Source organism: Hemiscyllium ocellatum, chromosome 34, assembly GCF_020745735.1.
Source record: "Hemiscyllium ocellatum isolate sHemOce1 chromosome 34, sHemOce1.pat.X.cur, whole genome shotgun sequence".
Lineage (NCBI taxonomy): Eukaryota > Metazoa > Chordata > Chondrichthyes > Orectolobiformes > Hemiscylliidae > Hemiscyllium > Hemiscyllium ocellatum.
In genome coordinates this window covers 24,363,195-24,369,194 of record NC_083434.1, presented here as the reverse complement: position 1 = coordinate 24,369,194, position 6,000 = coordinate 24,363,195, and the positions used below count along the sequence as shown (strand labels likewise).

The 6,000-nt window shown below is 40.3% G+C and overlaps 1 protein-coding gene across 1 annotated transcript in view; it reads right to left on the bottom strand.

Annotated features, from left to right (window-relative positions):
• Window positions 1-205: 205 nt before the first annotated feature.
• Window positions 206-6,000, bottom strand: part of LOC132832133 (E3 ubiquitin-protein ligase znrf2-like) — a 196,470-nt gene continuing 190,675 nt past the window's right edge. Inside the window, exon 5 of the mRNA XM_060849868.1 lies at window positions 206-1,673. The gene's annotated coding sequence lies outside the window, so the exon portion shown is untranslated. The remainder of the gene's footprint in view (window positions 1,674-6,000) is intronic.

The following is a 6,000-nucleotide window of genomic DNA, read 5'->3' as shown; positions in this document are numbered from 1 at the left end:
CTTCATCAGGTTTCCAAATTTAAGACTATAACCTGGTGTCGTGTAATTTTCTTAAACTTTGTACACCCTATCCATGCCCCTCACGATTTTCTCAAAAGCTAAGGTCACTCCTCAGCCTCCGACTTTCCTCGGAAAAAAGACCCCGTCATCTTTGTATTTCCACTTTTCTCAAAACAGTCACAAAAATAATATTTTTTTTTAAATATAGTCAATTTATTGATTTTTTTAATGTTGATTTATTTGTGATAATATCTCATCTTCCTCTCAGAGGTGGAGACATAGTCACCCCTAAAGGCAGAGCTAAGTTTACAAGGTTTCTGGCAACAGTATCAGTTGCTAACAATTACCCAGTTCAGACATTTGTTTATTGTGCAGACTTTGTGGTTCCCAGATAACAAGGGAAGATTTTGCCATATATGCAAGTGCACCTTTGATTTTTTTTTTCCTTTTTGGCTAATGGATGGAGAATGATGAAACATCTTCCTGCTTTTGGCACACTCAGTTAGCATCAAGTTCTTCCAATGTCACGAAGTAGATTCTCCAATAATGTGCCCAAACTCCAACCACAGAAGACTGATCCCTTCTTATACCAATGAGATATTAGCATTTCCTGCAGGATCCTTTTACAAGCAAGTGTGCTGGAATGCAGTCAATATTGTATTGCAAACTCACGCTCATTAGAGGCCGTGTCAAGAACCCTTCCAGCAGATTGGTCTATATACCAGCTCCAGAATGCCAGTGTAAAGAGGAGAGTCAATCTTATCATTCTGGACTGATTCCAAAGTCTGGTCCCAAGGATTGAATGTTAATTCACAGATCACTCAGTCCTTGCAAGCTCACTTAATAAACTTCTTCAGGCTTGCTCATTCCAGTTGTCCTTAATCACAGCCTGATCCAGATGAAGGTACCTGATCCACAATGACAACACTTCTGTATAGATGGTGTGCAAAGTGCCGGTAAAAGACAGGGCTAAAATTCATCCAGGTTGAAATCTGCTTTTCCATGTGTCACCTTAAAACTAGACCGGAACATCACTGGTGTGTGTGTGTATATGGATGTGTGTGTGGATGTATGAATGTATTAGGCTGAGGGTTCCAGTTACATCACAGGGTTTTAACCATCCTGTCCCAGATTTTCAGATAAAACATCAAATGCTGAGCCATCACACATCTCTCAGAAATGGCTACGGCTGCACAGTTACAGTGCAAAAGAAATATGTAGAAAACAATTAATAACAAGAACAAATTAATCAGTGTGTGCTTTCAAATCAAAAAAGGTCGAAAGTCACAAACTAATTACCATAAAATTAAACATTGGTTGTATACATAAAGAAAAACCTTTTTATCTCTGCACATGTCCTTCATATATATTATATATTTTATACATATATAATATATATTATATATGTGAGTGTGTGGCACACCATATCCAAATGGCAATAAAGTCAATCCATGAGGATTTCAAAACAACACCCTGAAGGAGATGAATATTGTGGCATCATTGAATCTGTAGCCATCATTGATAAAGAACTGTAAGGTAAGTTTTCCTATTCAACAGTCTAAGGAAGCAGCAACGATCATCGTACTCTTAAGTATCTCCTCGCCTTTGGGAATTCAGTCACAGCCCCTGTTTACTTGAACAAGTTGTTCCATTCACAGAAGTGACAGGATAACCTGATGAAGGAACAAAACATAAAATTAATTAAAACATATTTCAGAGAGTTCTGACATTTAATCCAGAAACCGCAAAAGTGTTTTGTTTTCACCGTTTATATCTCAAACATTATACAGAATATGTTTTTTTAAATTCAATCATGGGATGTGGACATTGCTAGCATTTATTGCCTGTCTCTAGCTGCCTCTGAAATGGTGGTGATAAACTCCCTTCTTGAACGGCTGCAGTCGATTTGCGGTATGTAGATCCAGAGTACCGTTTGGAAGGGAGTTGCAGGACTCTGACCACGTGACACTAAAAGAACAGCGATATATTTACAAATCATGCAAATTACTTACAAACATGCAAGTAAAGCAAAGACCATTAACTATCAACTTCATTGGTGTCTTGACCAACTGATTTTTTAATTGGACAAGGGGAGTGACTCTTGTCAAAGGGTGATATAGGTATTTGCACTTCATTTTGTTGTCATAGGCATAATCAGGATGAAATTACCTTAGCTCATTCTATAGCAAGTGTTGGACAATTAAGTCGATGTGTGTCTTGGCCCACAGAATCCTTACAGAACAACACAGGTGACCATTAGGCCAGTCATATCTGTGCTGGCTCTCCAAATGAGCGAGTCCACTGCTCATCTCCATATCCCTGCACATTCATTCTTTTCCGATTGGAATCCACTTCTCTCTTGCCTCCCTCAGGTGAGCTTGCTTTCACTGTACTCTCAGGCAGTGCACTTCAAAGCTTAGCCACTAGCTGCTTGAGAAACTCCTTAAAGCATCTTTCATTTTAGAATCTATTTACAACATTTGATATTTTTGGGGTCAAATTAACTAGCCTTTAGATACAAACTAAAGGTTCTGTTACACTACTCCAGTGAAATTCTCCTGCATTAAGTACAGAATAGGTTAGATGCAGTGAGAAGTTCCTTCTATACTGGCCATCACCTAATCAACCAATCCTAAGTTCAGGTACATCAAGCACAGAATTTGTATCAAAGGGCTAGAGGATGGAAAAAATTTACACATTGTTGAAATTGTGGGAAAGAATGAAGGCAAGAAATTAGAGGTCAATTAGGGAACGACAGGAATTTATTTGAAACATGGTTTAACAAATTAAATTGATTTTTTTTCAACCTGTATCAGAAATCTTTATTGGACACATACTGGAGGATTTTCAGGATATGAAAGGATGTAAGATGACAACGATGAAAACCAAAAGAACTGTGAATGCTGTAAATCAGAACCAGAAACAGGCGTTGCTGAAAAAAGCTCAGTAGGTCTGGCAGTATCTGTGAAGAGAAAACAGAGTTAACGTTTTGGCTCCAGTGCCCCTTCCTCAGACCCGGAAAGGGTCTGTTCTGAGGACGGGTCACCGGACCTGAAACGTTCACTCTGATTTCGCTTCACAGATGCTGCCAGACTTGCTGAAATTTACCGGCATCTTCTGTTTCTATTTGTGACAAACAATTAAAGATTATTTTCATTGCTTAATGAATCAGTTATAATATGACAGTGATTAAAGATAATTACTCAAACATGGGGGGAATGATATATCACATCTTTTTATATAACTGGAACATGGATGCTTTGTTACAAGTGGTTTGAAGTAAGTACAGTGATGTGTTTAAGAAATTCGGATAATGATGTGTAAATAGTAGAATAAAAAATGTACAGATTCCAAGGGTAAGAAGAGTAAGCAGACAGTTTCACTTAAAGAGCTAGCACCAATATAGCCACATGGTTCACTGGCCTATTTCAGATTTTAATCTTAGGAAATCTTGAATTCATACATTAGAGCCTTTACTATGCCCTTCACCGTCTCAACATCCGTCAAATAACCACTCACTTCCCTGAACTCCTTTGAAAAGAACCCTAGCTAACCTCATTAGACAGCTTTCTCATTTAGCTATCAATCTAGGAAAACTCCGCTGAACCACCTCCAATGCATTTACATCCTTCCTTAAATAAGGAGACAAATCTGCACAGTCATTGAGATGAGCCCTGACATCCTTACTTTTATGTTCAACTCTTCTCAAAATAAAAGATAACATTTCATTAGCCTTCTCAATCACTTGCTGCACCTGCATGCTAATTTTCTGAGACTGGAACACCAAATCCCTCTGCACCTCAGAATTCTACAGTCAGTCTCTGTTTAAATGACACCGCTCGCTTTGGCAGGAAGAATGAAAAGAACAATGTCACATTTTCCACTTTATGCTCCATCAGTCAGACTTTTGCACACTCACTTGCCCATCTATATCAGTCAGCATCTTTGTAATGTCATTTTCGCAAAATACCGCTTTACCTGTTTTTGTGTCGCGTTTAAATGTAGCTATCATGGCTTCAATCTCATCTAAATAATGGATGTAAATTGTAAATGATTAACAGCTCAGTCAGGCCCCTGCAGGACTCCATTGTCACTGCCTACCAATATGAAAACAAACCATTTATGCATCTTCTTGGTTTTCTGCCAGCCAACCAGCCAATCTTTTGCACATCATAGTATGACACCCTCTTATGCCATGAGCTCATTCTTTTACAATAACATTTCTTGTGGAATCTACTGGTTCTGCCCTCTGCAGTTAGATCTTCCGCTCTCTGACCCACAGGACTACAAAAATAAAGATGGACAACTGCACCTCCTCCACGATGACACTCAACACTGGAGACCCCCAAGGATGTGTCCTTAGTCCCCTACTGTACTCCCTGTATATGCTGCCAAATTCTGAATAAGTGCCATCTACAAATTTGTTGATGACACCACCCTAGAATGTCAGGTATCTCACAGTGAATCAGAATACAGAAAGGAGATAGAGGGCTTGGTGATGTGATGCAATGAAAACAGCCACTCTCTCAACATCTGCAAAACTAAAGAAAACATCATTGATCAAGATTTGTCTCTTGATTAAAATTTAAAGATATTAATCAAAGATACTAAGTTAGCCTGCAGCAGTGATTTTTCGAGCAGTAAGACAGTGCTGTTTTCTGTAGTTTGGTAACATGCAAATATGGCCTTTAGTAGAATGAAGTGCTCTCCCTGTCGGATGTGGGAGACTACGGAGAATTTCCATATTACCGATGATTATATCTGCAGTGTATTTGGTTATGATTCTTATCAGATCACGTGGATCAGTTGGGGCAGCAGTTAGAGGCAATGAGGAATTTATAGGAGCTAGGGGGTGTGATGGATAGCAGTTATAGGAAAGAAGAGAAATGGCAGATACAGTCAGGATGAGAGTTACTGCCTTGAAAGGTAGGAGGGGGGGCAGGTAGTGCATGAATCTCCTGCGGCTATCCCCAACTCAAGCATGTATGCCGTTTTGCAAAAAGGAAGGGGATGATGGACTCTCAGGAGAATGTAATAGAAACAGCAAAGTTTCTGGTTCCAAGGTGGGCTCTACTGTCACGAAGGATACGTTAGGTTCCAAACGATTGATTAATTCCCCTCCCTCCACCCCCCCCCATCGTACACACTTCCAACCCTCCAGCTCAGCACTGTCCTCATGACCTGTCCTACCTGCCAATCTTCCTTCCCACCTATCCACTCCAGCCTCCTCTCTGACCTATCACCTTCATTCCCACCCCCATCCACCTATTGTACTCTTTGCTACCTTCTCCCCAGAGGGAGAACAGGAAGTCATTGCACACATCGGAACTAACGACATAGGAAGGAAAAATCTTGGGATTCTGAAGGGAAAATACAAGTAGTTGGGCAGGAATTTAAAATGGAAGTCTTTGAGGGTAGTAATATCTGGATTACTCACAGTGTTATGAGTTAGTAAGGGTAGGAATAGGAGGATAGAACAGCTGAATGAGTGGCTAAGGAGCTGATGCAAGGGAGAAGGGTTCACATTATTGAATCATTGGAATCTCTTTTGGGGTAGAAGTGACCTGTATAAGGATGGATGGATTACACCTGAATTGGAAGGGTAGTAATATATACTGGTAGAAAGATTAGCCAGAGCTGCTCGGGAAGATTTAAACTAGTAAGGTGGGGGTGGGGCCCAAGGAGATAGAGTTCAGTCTGGGACTGGTACGTTTGGGAAAGGGAGCAAGTCAAACAGTCAGGGCAGGCAGGAACACAACAGAGGAGATAAATTAAATTGCATTTATTTCAATGCACGAGGCCTACCAGGGAAGGCAGATAAATTCAGGGCATGGTTAGGAACTTGGGACTGGGATATCATAGCAATTGCAGAGATGTGGCTCAGGACAGACAGGACTAACAGCTTAATATTCCAGGTTGCAAATGCTATCCGAGGGTTAGAAAAACGGACAAGAGAGGAGGCGGAGGAGTGGTGTTTTTGATAAAGGATAGCATTACAGC